This window comes from Mauremys mutica, chromosome 3 (genome assembly GCF_020497125.1).
Source record: "Mauremys mutica isolate MM-2020 ecotype Southern chromosome 3, ASM2049712v1, whole genome shotgun sequence".
NCBI lineage: Eukaryota > Metazoa > Chordata > Testudines > Geoemydidae > Mauremys > Mauremys mutica.
The window spans coordinates 148567238-148583747 of NC_059074.1; positions in this window are offsets into that span (position 1 = coordinate 148567238).

Sequence of the window (16510 nt, forward strand, 5' to 3'; positions counted from 1 at the left end):
ACTCTTGGTGTGGCCTGGAAATCTCCATTGTAATCTTTGTTCACTCTGTGCAGGCTGTGATCGGGGTGACAAAAGGAGGGTCTTATGACCCAGGCAGGCTACAGAAGGCCCCATCCAGCCCTGACTCAAGTCAGAGCTGCAAATCTTCATGGATTGAAGAGAAACAACTGTTATTTCTCCATTGGCAAGCGAAACCAGCCCTACAAAACAACACTGCAAATGTTTCTCCTGCTGCTGCAACGCCCCCCTCCCCCTCCATCCCAGCTTGTCTATTTCAGCCTGGCTTCTCCTGTTCAGCAAGTTCCCTTTTAGCTAATGTGTTGCAGTTGCTTCCCTTAGCAGACTCTACAGCAGCGGTAAAGGATGAGCAGGAAACTCTTGTACTGTAATCCGTAACTCAAATCAATACTATCTGGGTTGGGAGACACCACTATGCAGTGAAATGTTTGTGTTCAGAGGACATTTATGGGGTCAGCCTTTTCCAGAAGGGCTCTCGTGGGGTCTTTTGTGGCAATTGGCTGCACTCTCTTAGGGGGCTGTTTGTTATTGCCTTTTATTTCTTCCCGGTGACCCCTGTAACCCAATGTTTAAGGGCACAACAGTCATCTAGTTTCAGACTCCCTGCGGGGCTGCCGCGTGGTTTTGGTGCGACTGCATGGCTGGTATCCATGCGCAGCAGTGGTTTTGAGGTGCTTTTGCTTTACACTGTTGCAGAATTGCTGCTCTCTTGCTGCCTCCGTGCACTGCTGCTATGGCACAGCTTTGTTGCCGCAGTGTTCAGTTGTTGCTGCTGCTGCGTTGCAAAACTTTGGTTAGGTTTGGCAGTGATGCTGCATTGTGTGGCTGTGTTGTCGCTGCTTCAGCGTATTGCTGTGCTGCTGTTGTGTTGCATTGTTGTGGCTGACTGTGCTGCTGCTGTGCTGTTATAGGCATGTGACGTTACACTCGCTGGACTCAACTGTAAGCCTCCCACCGTTGTGGCTTCATAATCCTGCTCCTCTGGGACTCCACACTTGCCCTCTGGATGAAGCAACTTGGGCTGCCTAACTGATACACTTGCCCACTCCCCAAACTCCGCTGGCAAGTTCCTCTCCCCAGCATTAGCCTGTCACTCACTTTTCCTGCCCTTCTTGACTCTACGTCTCTGGCAGTTGTTCAGACCTGCATGGTCATGGGTGAGTTGCTCAGTGGCTAAGTTCAATACTCCTTGGGGCTCACGCCTTACATCCCTTTTCCAGTGTAGAAAGAAGGCACTGATCATTTCCCCAAACAATCTCTTAAATGTCCCCAGTGCTTGGGCTGGAAATGTAAGCAGAGCTGAGATCCCGATGCCGGGGAAACACTGGCACATTCATCCAGTGGAGAATTGACTAAACATGGGCTCTGTCAGCTGGCTGACAATTTTCCAGCCTAACCTGAAATCAGTCTGACAGCAGCCAGGCAGCCCGCTCACCTGGGGGCTAATTTTTAAAGCTAGTAATTGGCTGTCATCACTGTCGTATCCGTTTACGCTGCTTGCCTTCTGGCAAAGCCTGAGAAATGGATGGAGAAGTGACATCCAGAGGACAGAAGGAATTCTCACTCAGACCCAAGTGGTGGCAGGCAGGGATTGGGCTCTGGCTGAGCAGGACTGCCCGGGAAGACTGTCGCTGCTGGTGGAGTTCATGACGCTGGTGTTCTGTTTCCCATGGGTCCTTGAGAAAGCAAAGCCTTCATACAAATAGGAGATGCTTGCAGCAGGCACAAGGGGGGTGGCTTTTGGAAGCTGTGTTTTGCCCCAGTAAAACCCAGGAAGATTTCTCTAGGAAATGTAGAGGTTCATTGAATACATAGTTTGGTGCCAATGGGGAGGGGTGGGTGACTGGGATTTGCCCTAAAGCTGAGGGGTCAGGAGCAGTTTGCCCCGGCTGGTCTTGCGGCAGATGTTCTCAGCCATAGAAAGGTTTGATCACTCTTAGAAATGCCCTGATGTGCCAGAGCGCTACTGGTCCCACTTTTCAGGGGTGGTGGAGTCCAGGGTTCAATGATAGAGCTGAGTGAAATTGGGAATTTCCAGCCAAAGGGAAATTATCATAGAATCATAGAATATCAGAGTTGGATGGGACCTCAGGAGGCCATCTAGTCCAACCCCCTGCTCAAATCAGGACCGATCCCCAGACAGATTTTTACCCCAGTTCCCTAAATAGCCCCCTCAAGGACTGAACTCACAACCCTGGGTTTAGCAGGCCAATGCTCAAACCATAACATGTTTTCACCCCAAATTGGGACAAAAACTTGATATTTTGAATTTTTTGTGGAAAAGAAATTCTGAAAAATTTCAGTTCAGAAATTTTCAATTTCAATTTTCATTTTCAGCTGAAACAACACATTTTGACATTGCTGAAATGTTACATTTTGGTTTATTGAACTGCATTTTCCCATAGTGATGCATTGCCTCAAGGGTGGTTTGGTTCGGGAGCCTGATGCCCCCCCGTTCTCCCCTAAGTGCCAGGCTCTCTAACCGGACTACGTGTCCCAGGATGCACTCAGAGTCATGCGACTCCCATGATGCGCCACACAGAAGTTGATCAGAGGGAAATCTGCGCTGCATTATGGGAGATTTAGTTCTCCAGGGCACTCAGCCCATATGAAAGAATTGGGGCCATATGGTAATGTGCTGATATGGAAATAGAACAATGTTTTATTGAACTGATTCAAAACAAAGTGAAATATTTCAATTTGAGTTGAGTGGACCTGAAATTAAATATTTCATTTTAATTTTCCTAATGGAAAATTTAATATTTTCATCAGATTGAAATTTTCCTGCAGAAAATTTTGATTGTGCAGAAACTGCATTTTCTGTTGGAAAATCAATTAAATGTCAGGGGAGCATTTCATCCCTGTAGAGGTGTTTAAGGAGAATATTGACTGGCAGACGCCTGTTTTGACTAAACTTTTCTCCAGTATAAATAATGTAAGGATTTTTCCCTCAGAGTGGGCTACCTGTATTATTATTTCACTGTATAAAAAAGGAGGTAAGAAAGATCCAGAGAATTGCCGCCCAATCAGCTTATTCAACATTGTCTTAAAAATTTATACTAGGTATCTTTTGGGGAGACTAGAGATTGAGCAGAAAATAGAAAATTATTTGCTGAAGAACAAGATAGTTTTCAAAATGGCTGCTCTACTTAGGGTGACCAGACAGCAAGGGTGAAAAATCGGGACGGCGGGGTGGAGGGTAATAGGAGCCTATATAAGAAAAAGACCCAAAAATCGGGACAGTCTCTATAAAATCAGGACATCTGGTCACCCTAACTCTACTACAAATAATTGTTTTATGCTTTCTTATTTGATCTACAAATTTGTCCCTCTTTGGGGGCGGGGGCAAACTGTCTACAGCCTTTGTTGATCTAAGCTTGGTTTTTTATTCCCTTGTGGGGCAAATTGGAGATAACGGGAGTAGATCTCTGGTTACAAAAACAAGGGTTACGCAATAAAATGAAAGGCAATAGGTTTAAAACAATCATAAGGAAGTACTTCTTCACACAATGCACAGTCAACCTGTGGAACTCATTGCCGGGGGATGTTGTGAAGGCCAAAGTATAACTGAGTGTAAAAAAGAATTACAGTAACTCCTCACTTTAAGTCATCCCTGGTTAACGTTGTTTCGTTGTTACGTTGCTGATCAATTAGGGAACATGCTCATTTAAAGTTGTGCACTGCTCCACTCTTACGTTGTTTGTCTGCCTGCTTTCTCCATAGCTGGCAGCCTCCCTACGCCCCCCCTCTCCCCCAGCGCCTCCGGCCTCCGCTGGCAGACCCCACGGATCAGCGCCTTCCTCCTCCCCCCTCAGCCACGGCAATCAGCTGGCTTGCGGCCTGTTGGGGGCAGGAAGGAGGGGGGAGGAGTGAGGACTCAGCGCACAGGCTCCTCCTCTCTCCCCAACGCTGCAAGCCAGCTGGGTGCCCCGGGCAGGAGGCGGGGGGTGGGAGGGAGGGAGAGCCTGTGCACTGAGTCCTCGCTCCTCCCCCCTCCCGCCTGCCCCCTAAACACCGCAAGCCAGCTGATTGCCCCAGGCAGGCGGGAGGGGGGAGGAGCGAGGACTTGGCACACCTCCCCTCTCACTCCCCTGCCTCCTGACGGCGGCAATCAGCTGGCTTGCGGCGTTTAGAAGGGAGGGGAGGAAGGGGGGAGGAGCGAGGACGCAGCGTGGGAAGTAACGGGGGAAGAGGGAGGGAGGAAGAGGCAGGTCAAGGATGGGAGTTTGGGGGAAGGGGGGAGTGGGCGGGCTGAGGGTTGAACCCCCACCCCTGATGCTTGCAGAGTTGGGGAAGCTGTTGCTGCTGTGCAACATGCTTCTCCCAGCCTACAGCACCTTCAGCCTCCTTGCCTGCCTCATCTCCAGTGCCAGGGGGCTGTGCCTGTGTAGGGTAAGGCAGGGGCAGCTCCCAACTACAGTACTGTACAGTATGTTTGTAAACACACAGCACATGCACACTACTCCCCCACCCCCAGCGTAGTATTAAATTGCTTGTTTAAAATGTATATAATGTCTTTTGTCTGGCAAAAAAAAAAATGTCCCTGGAACCTAACCCCGCCCTTTTACATTAATTCTTATGGGGAAATTGGATTTGCTTAACATCGTTTCACTTAAAGTCGCATTTTTCAGGAACATAACTACAACGTTAAGTGAGGAGTTACTGTAGATACGTTCATGGAAGGATAGGTCCATCAATAGTTATTGGCCAAGATGGTCAGGGATGTAACCCCATGTCCTGGGTGTCCCTAAGCCTCTGACTGCCAGTTGATGGAACTGGATGATAGAGAATGGATCACTCAGTAATTGCCCTGTTCTGTTAGTTTCCTCTGAAGCATCTGCTACCAGCCCCTGTTGGAAGACGGACCATTGGGCTGACCCAGTATGGCCGTTCTTATGTACTTTTTCTTTTATGAGACCTTCAAAGGCAAACAGAGGCCAAGATTAGGATAGAGATGGATGTGAATCTCACTAATTCCATCATAATTACAGAGGGAGTTTGTCAGGGCTGTCTTTTAGCCACTTTTCTTTTTAACTTTTCTGTGAATGATGTTGTTTTAGTATTAAAAGGGGATCAGTATTTTCCACCTAAAATCATGGATTACCCTTACTGTCTGACTCTATGCAAACAATATGGTTCTATTATCACACACATCAATGGGACTGATGTATTTATTAAATGCATTGTTCATACCTTCAATGGGAGGGTTTCACAGGGCGTAACACTGACTGCCAGACTGGCGCCTCCTCCTGGTACTCTGGGAATTAGCGCGAGGCCGACACCCCCACGTCCGCAGTTTGTACACTGTCACTCTGTCTCTGCTGTCCAGCTGCAGCCCCTCTCACAGCTTCAGGAACCACAGTATCCTCTTCGTGGGTCGGCCTTCCGGTTGTGTCACTGTCCATGTCCCCCATTCTGGGGGAGTTTAACTCCTCAATAGTCCTAGGCAGCCCTTTCGCTCACTGCCTCGGTGCCACACGCCCAGTGGCTGGTAGGGGAACCCAGGACCGCCCTCTTCTCCAGATTCCAGCCCATGGACCCTCAGCTGAGAGGCTGGGCCTACTCTCTCTCTAGTCTCATTGCTCTATCCCTGGGCTGCTTCCTACCATTGGGTCCCCTTGTCTCCTGGGCCTACCAGTTCCCAAAGCCTCTTCCCAGGGAGTGACTGCTATCTGCAGTCTCCACTCACTCCTCCCTTTCTCCTGGGAGTGTCTTCCTTTTCCCAGCAGCCCCTTCTCCTTTCAGCTCCTGGACTTTATAGGTCCCGCCTATTCCTGCCCAGCTGAGCCTCCTCAATCAGCTGCCTAATGGGTTAATTGGCCCATCTGCCTTGCATTAAACCTGGCAGGGTGAGTTTGGGGTAGTCACCCCATCAAAGTGGGCCTTTTGGTAAATTACTCCAAACCCAAAGCAATTGTTTTTAGTGGAAGACAGAGATTGCATACATGGAGGATTGATGGGCAATATATTGAACAAATTAGTGTTTTCCCCTACCTAGGTAACTGGGTTCTCACAAAATGGGTTGTGGGATAAACACATTCAGGTCACACAAGAGAGAGCCTCAAATTCAATGAAAGCTATTTGACATTGCACCTGGACTCATGGGTGCAACTTAATTGCACCAGCTCTTCGAGTGGTCGAGGCCAAGGTAGGCACTCACATTGTGTGTGGCGCAGAACTATGGGGATAGAATGATTCCCTGAGATTGGAAGTGATCCAAAACAAATGTCTTAGGAAGATTCTAGGTCTCTGTGACAAACAGGGCCGGCTCCAGAGCCCAGCGGGGCAAGCACCTGCCTGGGGTGGCCCTTTCCCGGGGGGGCGGCAGGCTGGGCCGGTGGACCTGCCGCAGTCATGCCTGCGGGAGGTCCACTGGAGCCCCGGGAGCAGCGGACCTGCCGCAGGCATGACTGCGGAGGGGACGCTCGGCCGGCGGCTCCAGTGGACCTCCCGCAGGCATGACTGCGGACGGTTCGCTGGTCCCGCGGCTCGGCTGGACCTCCCGCAGGCATGACTGCGGCAGCTCAAGCCGAGCCGCCGGACCTGCGAACCGCCCGCAGCTGCGGGAGGTCCAGCCGAGCCACGCGACCAGCGGACCCTCTGCAGTCATGCCCGCGGGAGGTCCGCTGCTCCCGCGGCTCGGGGGCGCCTCCCGGGCATGACTGCTTGGGGCGGCCAAAAACCTAGAGCCGCCCCTGGTGACAAAGCAGAGAAACTTCACACCAGCACGAAAAGGGTTAAAGAGAGCCTGTAGGCCCAGCTAGCCTTCCCCTGCTGTACCTGCAGCTAATGCCAGGCTTGAAGGGGGAAGTAAAGGAGAGAACCTGGCTCAGTTCTGGGCTGATCGCTGAAGAGGAAGGAGGTAGCTCTGCCTCTCTACATGAGGGGAGCTTCACTACAAGTCTGACAGCCTGGACAGCCGCCATGGGAGAAGCACTACATCCCTGACCGAGACAGACTGCTGAGGAGACAGGGAGCACCCAGCAGTGAGGGAACTGTACTATCCGACTGTCAGGACGTTGGGGGGCTAGGCCTCCTCAAACCTTATATCCACCCTGCCCAGAGGGACCAGAGTCTGTGGCAGGATGCCACAAAAGGTCGACAAGGGGGCACTACTCCATGCTAACCACTACAGACTGTTTGGACTACTGGGGACATGCCCAATCTGAAAGGACATAAATAGGAAGTAGCCAGGGCAGTGGAGTTAGACTCTCTGCTGGGAGGACCCTGCCGGCGTCGCTTCACAGAAAGCCCTGGGCTAGGACCCAGTGGAGAGGTATGGCCTGGCTCCCCCTACCCACCTCCTTACGGTCTGAGACCCAGCTGCAATTGGAGGCCAGAAGGTTCCCAGTCTAAGGACAGGAACCAGGCACCTCTGCCAAGGAAGCAAAGGGCCAGTTAGGTGTGCTAACCTCTAAGCTGCCCAGCCCTTCTGAGCACCCCATCAAAGTCTCCCAAAGAGTACCCAGCTGCTCTTCTTAGAGCTGAGACAGGCAGGAATTCTGTTCTGTCTAAAGGGCAATCCCATAACATCAGTTTCTGGCTTTGCATTCAGAGTATGCATCCACAATGTTTGCCAAGGCTGTACTTAGAGGAACAGCTCAGCTGGGCTTTTTCACGTCCATTTCCTTTGGTAGAGTATATTCAGCCTTCTTTGCATTCTCTAGAGCTCTCAGAATTGGAAATGATCAGACTTAAGTTAAAAATTTGAAAACCCTAAGAAAGTTGAGAAGAGAAGATATTAATAAGCAATTAGACATGGCAGTTGTTTCCATTACAAATTTGTCTCCTTGGTTCTCTGTTGTGAAAAAGATTCATGGGTATGCCAGTTGTTTAGACAGTTTGTCCAATAACAAGTTAAGGAGGGCCTTAACAGCTCTCCATTTTCAATCTGTGCAGTCAGCTGACTTAGAAGGCTGATGTACTGGCACTGAGAAATGTAACCGCCTCTGCCCAAGTGGCTCTGGGCAGGTGGCAGACCTATGACATTTTTTATTACATGGTAATTCATATTGCCACTTGAGGTCAAAATGATTTCCGTGTTTGTGTCCCAGATGTGTTTTTCTACAACCTCTCAGAAAACAGAATATTTATTAGGAACTGACAATGTCTCTGTGATCTGAGCGGTTGCCCTATTGGCCTGGTCAGCCACTAAAATAAGGAACAGGCAAGTGACAGGGTGATTATAAATGGTTTAACTGGTTTTATGTTCCTAATTTGTATTGACATATTTTAATATTCTAATATTTTGGATTTAGTTTTAAGTTTTATTGTGTTGTATTTATAGTTTGTTTTGGGCACATTGGTCTATGGCTCAGTCACTATTAATAAACTTGACTTGACTATTGGAAAATCAGAGGAGGGGATTCCAGGGCAGGGACCAAGGGAGGCCTGTGCTTCCCTTGTTCTGGGGCTGCTGGTAAGGCCAGTTCAACCCCTGCTGCTGGTAAGGGCAGCCCTAAGGGCTGGCCTTACCTGCACCCTGGTTGCCGTGGTACCATAGGCCTTGCACAGTCGGGGAATTGCTAGCAAGTAGGGACACCATGACCATGCCTTGTCCAGCCTTCAACACATGCATCGCAGAGTAATCCTTTTCCTAAGGGATTCACTGGGCATGCCTTATGCTTGCTGTTTGCACTGCCTTGGCCAGCAAAAAAGGGTCCTTTGTTTAGCCGCAGGCCCAGAGTCTGTGTGCATGTAACTCACTGGTACTTGAGCCCTGCCCCTGTTCCTAGCCTGAAACTGATTAGGAAAGATGCAGAGCACAGAGATGGAGGTCAGTAACAGGAGTTCCTGAGTGCCTCCTTGATACCACAAACATGCACTTCCCAGGCTTCAACCTCTCCTGTTGATCTTGGAACCAGCTGAACCATTTCTGCTCCACCTACCAGCCTTATTATGACATGCCTGGGTCTGGCAAGAGGACAGGTGCTGCAGTTGTGGTGCTGGATATGGTGGTGGATTGCCCCATTACACAGTTTGATGGTGGCATCTCTCTCTCTAGTGGCAATCACTACAGTATCTAAGCATCATCTGCCTACACGAAAAAAGGCTCAGGAGTCTGTTTGCATCTGTGAAATGTTGTGATGAGCCAATTTCCTATCTGAAAAAATCAATCCAACAACAAATGCTGTCTATTTAACCAATGGATCCTTGCAGAAACTAAGTTATTGGCTGAACTGGGTCCAACTGTAATTCTACCCCAGTAAAAGCCATTAATTCCCCCTGGAATTAGTCCTACATTATTTCAGGGAAGCAGCAGTGCAAATTCTGCAACCTACACACTCCGTCAATGCACTTTGCTGGCCAATTTTTTATCAGTCAGAGTCTAAAATGCCTGCTGCTGTCAGAGTCTTTGAACAAACTGCCAAATACTCTCTCCGTGTGACACTACTGGCATCTGTTGCTTGTTCTGGCAATACGCCAGTTTATACTGTCACGATCCAGCCCAACAGTCCTCATGAGCCTCCATGCACGATGGCCCAGAAAGGCATTTTCCTTTCTTTAAGGTTTGTATTTAAAGACAAAATGTGAGAGTGGAGTTCCTGTGCTGAGAGGGTGGGAGCATTTAGGGGATTGTTCTTTATACTGTGTTGTATATTCAGTATTCTCTCTTAGTTCCTACAGCAGCTGATGGACCTGAGTCTCCTCTTGATTATACTAGTGCAGGGATGGCCAATTTGAGCCCAAGGAGCCAGAATTTACCAATGTACATTGCCAAAGAGCCACAGTAATACATCAGCAGCACCCCTTTAAGGTCCTCTGCCAACCCTGCTCCCAGGGCCTCCCACCCACCGGCAGCCCCACTGATCAGTGCCTCCCCCTCCTTCCCCACACCTCCTGATCAGCTGTTTTGTGGTGTGCAGGAGGCTCTGGGGGAGCAGTGAGGAGGAGTGAGGGCACGGCAGGCTCAGAGGAGGGGGCAGGAAGGGATGGAGTGGGGGGCAGGGCCTGTGGCAGTGCCAGGGGTTGAGCAGTGAGCACTCCCTCCCCCCCCCCCGGCACATTGGAAAGTTGGTGCCTGTAGTTCCAGCCGCGAGGTTGGTGCCTATACAAGGAGCTGCATATTAATTTCTGAAGAGCCGCACGTGGCTCCGGAGCCACAGGTTGGCCACCCCTGTACTAGTATAAGCAGGGTCTCAATGAGCTCTCTCCTGACATCTAGGGATGAGTGTGGGGGAGTGGGGAAGGAAGGATTTCAGGACCAGATTGTATTTACATGAACACACCCACTCTGCCTAGGTGTTCAGCATTGCCAAAGTGATCAATTTTGGCTGGTGCTGGGTTACAACTCACTTTAGTATTGAATGCAGGGGCAGCAGAAGTGGGCTTAACATGCGTTGATTGAGGGGGTCACCCTCAACTGAACTGCACTCACCAAGCAGTCGGTAGGAATGCCAAAGCCCAGTGAGAGAAGGGAGAGAGAGATGTTTATATCTGGTGGTGTGTGCTCTGCCTATGAGTCCTAGGTTATGTCTAGGCTACAGGTTACTTTGGTATAACTTATGTTGCTCAGGGGTATGAGCAATGTAAGTTACACTGACCTAGGCATGGATGTGGACAGCACTATGTTGGCAGGATAACTTCTCCCACTGACATTGCTACTGCCTCTTGCAGAGGCAGGAGTTATTAAGCTCTCCTGTTGGCTTAGAGCATCTTCACCAGAAGCGCTATAGCAACACTGCTGCAGGTGCTGTAGTTTAGACATAGTTCTAGAGTACACGCCATTTGACCCTTCGCTTCTCCACTGTTTAAAGACAGAGCTGATTAGACTCAGGGCTGGTCTACACTGGGGGGGGGAATCGATCTAAGATATGCAACTTCAGCTATGTGAATAGCGTAGCTGAAGTCGAAGTATCTTAGATCGAGTTACCTACCATCCTCACGGCGCGGGATCGACGTCCATGGCTCCCCATGTCGACTCCGCTACCGCCGTTCTCGTTGGTGGAGTTCCAGAGTCGACAGGAGCGTGTTCGGGGATCGATATATCGCGTCTAGATGAGACGCGATATATCGATCCCCGAGAAATCAATTGCTACCCGCCAATATGGCCGGTAGTGAAGATGTACCCTCAGTTGAGAGTCTTTTGTTTTAAGTGATCACTACAGCTGAGATTACTGGTAACCAGGTCTAGGTGCTAAGCCTTCGACCTGATGTGGGACAGTGTTTCCAATGGAGGAGACAGCCAGCCTGCACTAGCAGCGAGGTTCCCCCCTTAACTGCTGTAATTGCGAGAGCTGTGTTAAGTGGGGGGACCTCTAGACATCACAGAGGTTGCACTAGAGAGGCTGGTGGCAGCAGAGAAGGTGACAGTGCAGTGGCCAATGGAGTGGGGTGAACGATGACTCGGTAGCAGCAGCTGAGGTATTGCTTGACACCTCCCTCCTACCCGCACTTCTGAACTCTGGGTCGCTGCTGCCCAAGGACAGCAGCTGTGAGTGGGGTGTGCTGGAGGGAGAGGGCAGCGGTGTGTTAAAGGAACATTTGTTTGTTGGATTTTTCTCAAGGTGAGAAACTGAAGCAAAGGACAGGGCTGCCCAGAGGATTCAGGGGGCCTGGGGCAAAGCAATTTTGGGGGCCCCTTCCATAAAAAATAGTTGCAATACTATAGAATACTATATTCTTGTGGGGGCCCCTGTGGGGGGCTGGGGTAAATTGCCCCACTTTCCCCCCCTCTGGGCAGCCCTGGCAAAGGACACTGCCCAGCTGGGGTGGGTATTTTGCTCATGGTCATATGCTTTCGAACCATGCGTGTGGTGTTTTCCCAAATTAATGCCGGGTTCCTTTTCCTTTTTTTATTAAAACTGTTTTTTCCTATACACAGACTCAGGGCTTGCGAGAGGGGAAGTATTGCATCTTAGGGGGCCCAGGGCTGGTGTTTAATTTTCCCAGGTCACTGGATGGGTGCTCGAGCCGGTTCTGTGTTGTATTGTTAAAAGGAACCTCTAGATATTGAACCTGGCCCTTTTGGCTGCCGATTCCGCCTGGCAGAAGGGTTACCAGGGGTAACGCCACTGGAGTTACCTCACTGTGAAGGAGGAGTTGGTGAGAGGAGAGTCTAGCCCTAGCTGAAGAAACTGGCTTATCAGAAATTGCTGTTTCAATGGATTCTTGAGACGTATTCTTTCAATGCAGACAGTGGGGCCTTTGGTTCTGGCTTGCAATAGAGACAATGTTTAAATAAAAAATGCAGACAACAGTCCAGTGGGAAGCAGAGCTGCAGAACTACAAGGCTGTGCACCCCAGGGGAAGTTCTCTGTGTCCTAGAACATTAGGCTCAGTTCTAACACAGATCCACTGTATTGGGAGGCTACCTCTCATGAGTAGAGCAGTGTGGGAACCGGGATTTCTGTTTCCTGGGCAATCTGCGATTTCAAAATTTGTTTTAGTTCCGACGTGGAACAAAATGAAGAAACTCTGAAATTTGCCATGCAGCTGTCAAAGTTAGACTCAGGACTCACAGTTTGTCAGACCACTCTGTTTTATTAGCACAGCGCTCTGCTAATGCAAGACATAAACTATCTTATTTATACAGATAAAACGGTGAGAACTTAACAAGATAACAAAGGAAGCAGAATCTGATAAATTTACCTGGGTTAGGCATGCATATCTTATTTCCTTACTATTACCAATCTTCTGTTAATGTTTCGCCATTAGCACCATTGTTTATGCCTAATGTTTCTTTTCCTGGCACCTGTATTTCAACATTTCTTATTTTTGCTTAAAGGTACATACAACATTTCTTTAATCCATTCTTATTTTTACAATATAATTCATTCTACTTTCACACAACAAAATGTATGAAAAGATTTCATTGTGGGTCAATGGAAACATTCCGTTTGGATAAAATCAAAACATTTCATTTCTATGTTGACGTCTTCAAATGTGATATTATATATTGTAATTTATAATATACTAGCCCAAAATGAATAATAATAAATAAATGAAGGCTGAATTCATTAATGTTTGTAAAGAGCAGTGAGATGTTTGCATGGAAGATGCTGGGAAGGACACCATATGCCTAGATACTATAGAGATTAGTCCTTTATAAGCACCTACCCACACAGGTTAGAGAGAGATGGGAACTTGTAAAGCCACACTACACAAACAGAAAGACCCACGCCGTGGCACCTCCCAGCTCCCATGACTCTCAATCCCCTCTCACTTTTCAGTGCTGACTGTAAAATTAACACATTTATCCCAAATTGTCTAAATAACAAGACCAATTTAGAACAAGCCATATTTGCAAGTATCTAAGCTTGCAACAATCCAAACAGACTGTTGTGTGATAACTACATTGTCTCCTTCCACCCAAGCACACTGGAAAGAACAGCACCCTATGCTTGGCTTGCATTCTACTTCTCCACCAGTTAGTGGCACCAGCAATTGCTATGTGTGTTTCTCCACCCAGCCAGAAAAAGTCTTTTAAGAGGAACAAACCTTGATCTCCCCTTAACAATCAATTCCCTTTTATGACACAATATACATGAGCAGCAGTGATAGCCTTAATGTCCTGGCCACATTCTGGAATGGGGCATTGCTAGCAGGGCCGGCTCCAGACCCCAGCGCGGCAAGCACGCGCGTGGGGCGGCCCTTTCCCGGGGGGGGGGGCGGCAGGCTGGACCGGTGGACCTGCCGCAGTCATGCCTGCGGGAGGTCCACCGGAGCCCCGGGACGACCGGACTTGCCGCAGGCATGACTGCGGAGGGGGCGCTCGTCCCGCGGCTCGGCTGGACCTCCCGCAGGCATGACTGCGGCAGCTCAACCGCAGCCGCCGGACCAGTGAACCGCAGCTGCGGGAGGTCCAGCCGAGCCGCGCGACTAGCGGACCCTCACCAGTCAAGCCTGTGGGAGGTCCGCTGCTCCCGGGGCTCCCGGGCGCCTCCCGCGCCTGACTGCTTGGGGCGGCCAAAAAGGTAGAGCCGCCCCTGATTGCTAGGTGAGTCTCTGTCAGCATTATCCATATTCTGAGAGGTGCCTGCTCCTGACAGTATCTGGTTGATCTCTAGGAGGACAAGGTTCCAGACTGTCAAGTGTCCTGTATCCTTATCACAGAGCAGGCTGGGGGAGGCCCTGTTGCAAGGCTTACACACAATCATTTCCTAGAAGCTGGGCTCCTCAGGAAAAGATGCTTTCTTTGTTAGTAGCCTCCTGTTTTCAGTGAGCTGGGAGTTGCTGGAGGTGTCTGCATTAAGGAGACAGAGTGAGGCCCTTTCTCTCCTAGTGGATAAGCTTTGCAACCAACTGGTCTGTGTGAAATGGTGGTTTCATAGCTATGTAGATTGATGTCCCTTCTCCAGTCACCAGTGCTTCTTGTGATGGGGTTGGTGAGATTGTGACATGGGCACCTGTCCACTAGGAACAGGACAGAGGCCTCCAGCTTCTCTCACACAGAGGTCACTGAAGCATTTGAGGGGAAGAGGCCTACCATGGGGGGAGGGAAGGGATGCTGGGCCAGTGTAGGGGAAATTATTTATCACCCTCAAAGAGAGAGAGTCTCAGAGATGCTCCTGTGAAAGGCCGGCAAGGTGCTTTTCTGGAAAACCTTGGGGACAATCCAACCCTTTGCTTTTACTGGCTAGTGTCTGCCATTCTGACTGGTCTTTGGCATGGGGACTAGATGCTCTGAGAGACCAACAGAGCTCCCCAGGCAGCGTCCATTCCTGCTGCCAAGACTCATACCAGAATCCTTATAGCCTGTAGGCAACAGTTCTACCACTGGAGCCAAAAGGGATCTTCTCCCTGGTTGAGCCAGTGGGAGCCATGCTGAGCAGATCTCATCTGGGCCTGGAGTCTCCTCTGCCTCCTGGGCTGAGCCATGAGGAGCTGCATGGAGCTGATATTGGCTGGGAAAGGGGTCACTCTTAGAGGCACAGAGAATGTATTCCAGTACCACCATCAGCTCTCCTGCCACCTACGCCTCCCTCCCACAGACACCCCAACCTCCTCTTCTTAAAGGTACAGTACAGAATATCTTTTCACCTAATCCTGGTTATCACACATGGCTGGTCCAGGAGACTGATCAAAGTCCATCTGTAGTGGAAGCTAAATTATTTGTATAGTCTGGAGCTGGTGATAAGGTCTGTGGACCCAGGGTGGTCATTCCTTTTTAAGTCACACCAAATCTTCAAACCCACTTCCCCTCTGTCTCTTTCTCAGGTCTCTCCTCCGTTTCTCCCTCCCTTGTTCTGCCATTGTCACACACTCACCCGGATGTTGGATCAAAGGCCTTAAAAGCAGCTGTTTTCACATTTCATCATTGTCATGCAACTCATTTCCTGCTTTGCTCGCGACCATCCTGCTGTCAAAAATGCCCTGAGCATCCAGAGGTATAATACCCTCCTTGTGGGGACCTCTGGCTCAGGCCAGGGGAGCCAAGGAGGAGTCAGGTGTCTCTGCTGCTTTGAAGAGCCCCCAGACACATCAAAAGGAAGAATTCATCATGTCCCTGTGGTTCTGACAGCTTCAGATGACAGCGTCAGTTTTCATCCCAGGGAAGATGGATGATTTGAAGGAAAGCAGGAAGGTTTGAATGCGGAGAGATGATTGAACATCTGAGGGGAGAGAGTGAGCAGGACTTTGGGAGACACTGACCCCTTTTCTGCCCAGGGTGTGCACTGGCTGCTCAGACAGTTCTGCTCATGGAGGGCTGAGGGCTGCTTCCTCTGGCCGTGCTGAGGAACGCTGCTCCTGGGGTCATAGGAGTGGGGATTGATGAGGGCAATGGGGTCTTGCTCTGTGTGATCACAGATGGGATAAAGGGCCTATTACTGCTATCACCTTCCATCCCCAGCTCCCTCCTGGTTTCATCTCTCCCCTGTCTGATTTGAGCCAGCCTAAACATGGTAGGGATATTATCTGCCAGTTCCCGACACCAACACAGGAAGGGGATGGAGACTGGCTCACTGGAACAGAGCGGAGGGGAAAGCAGTCTCTGGGCCACTCCCTGCAGTTGGGTGGGTCTGGGGGGCTTGGTGCATTGGCAGATATGGGGCCACTTGCTGGGACTCTCTCTCCCTCCCCTGACTTTATGGAGCTGTGTTAACCCAGAGATTAGGTAGAGGGGCTCTTGCTTCCTCCAGGCTGACAAATGGAGGTGTCTCCGGGACATGCATTGGCTATGTAGAGCGCTTCGTTTCTGAGCCAAAAGGGGAATGATTTAACTAGGGGTTTGCCTGTCCTGAGGAGAAGGGGACAGGGAAGGAGGGAATGAGAAAGAGATGGGAAGTGGAGAGATGCAGGTAAGTGAGGGGAAAAGGCAAGAGAAGGGGAGGGAAGGAGAGAGGCAGGAAAGAGGACTGGGGAAAAGCTGGAGAAAGAAGGGGTGAGGGGTGAGGTGATACGAGAGCTTTAGTGTTTGGGCATGTCTTTACTGCAGCATTCATCTGAGTTCTTACTCAGGTGTGCTCCCTAACCTGACTCCTGTCCGCACAAAAAAGCCTCTTTCCCAACTGTGGCAGTGCTTTCAACCTGGGCTGGCCGCTTACTCTTG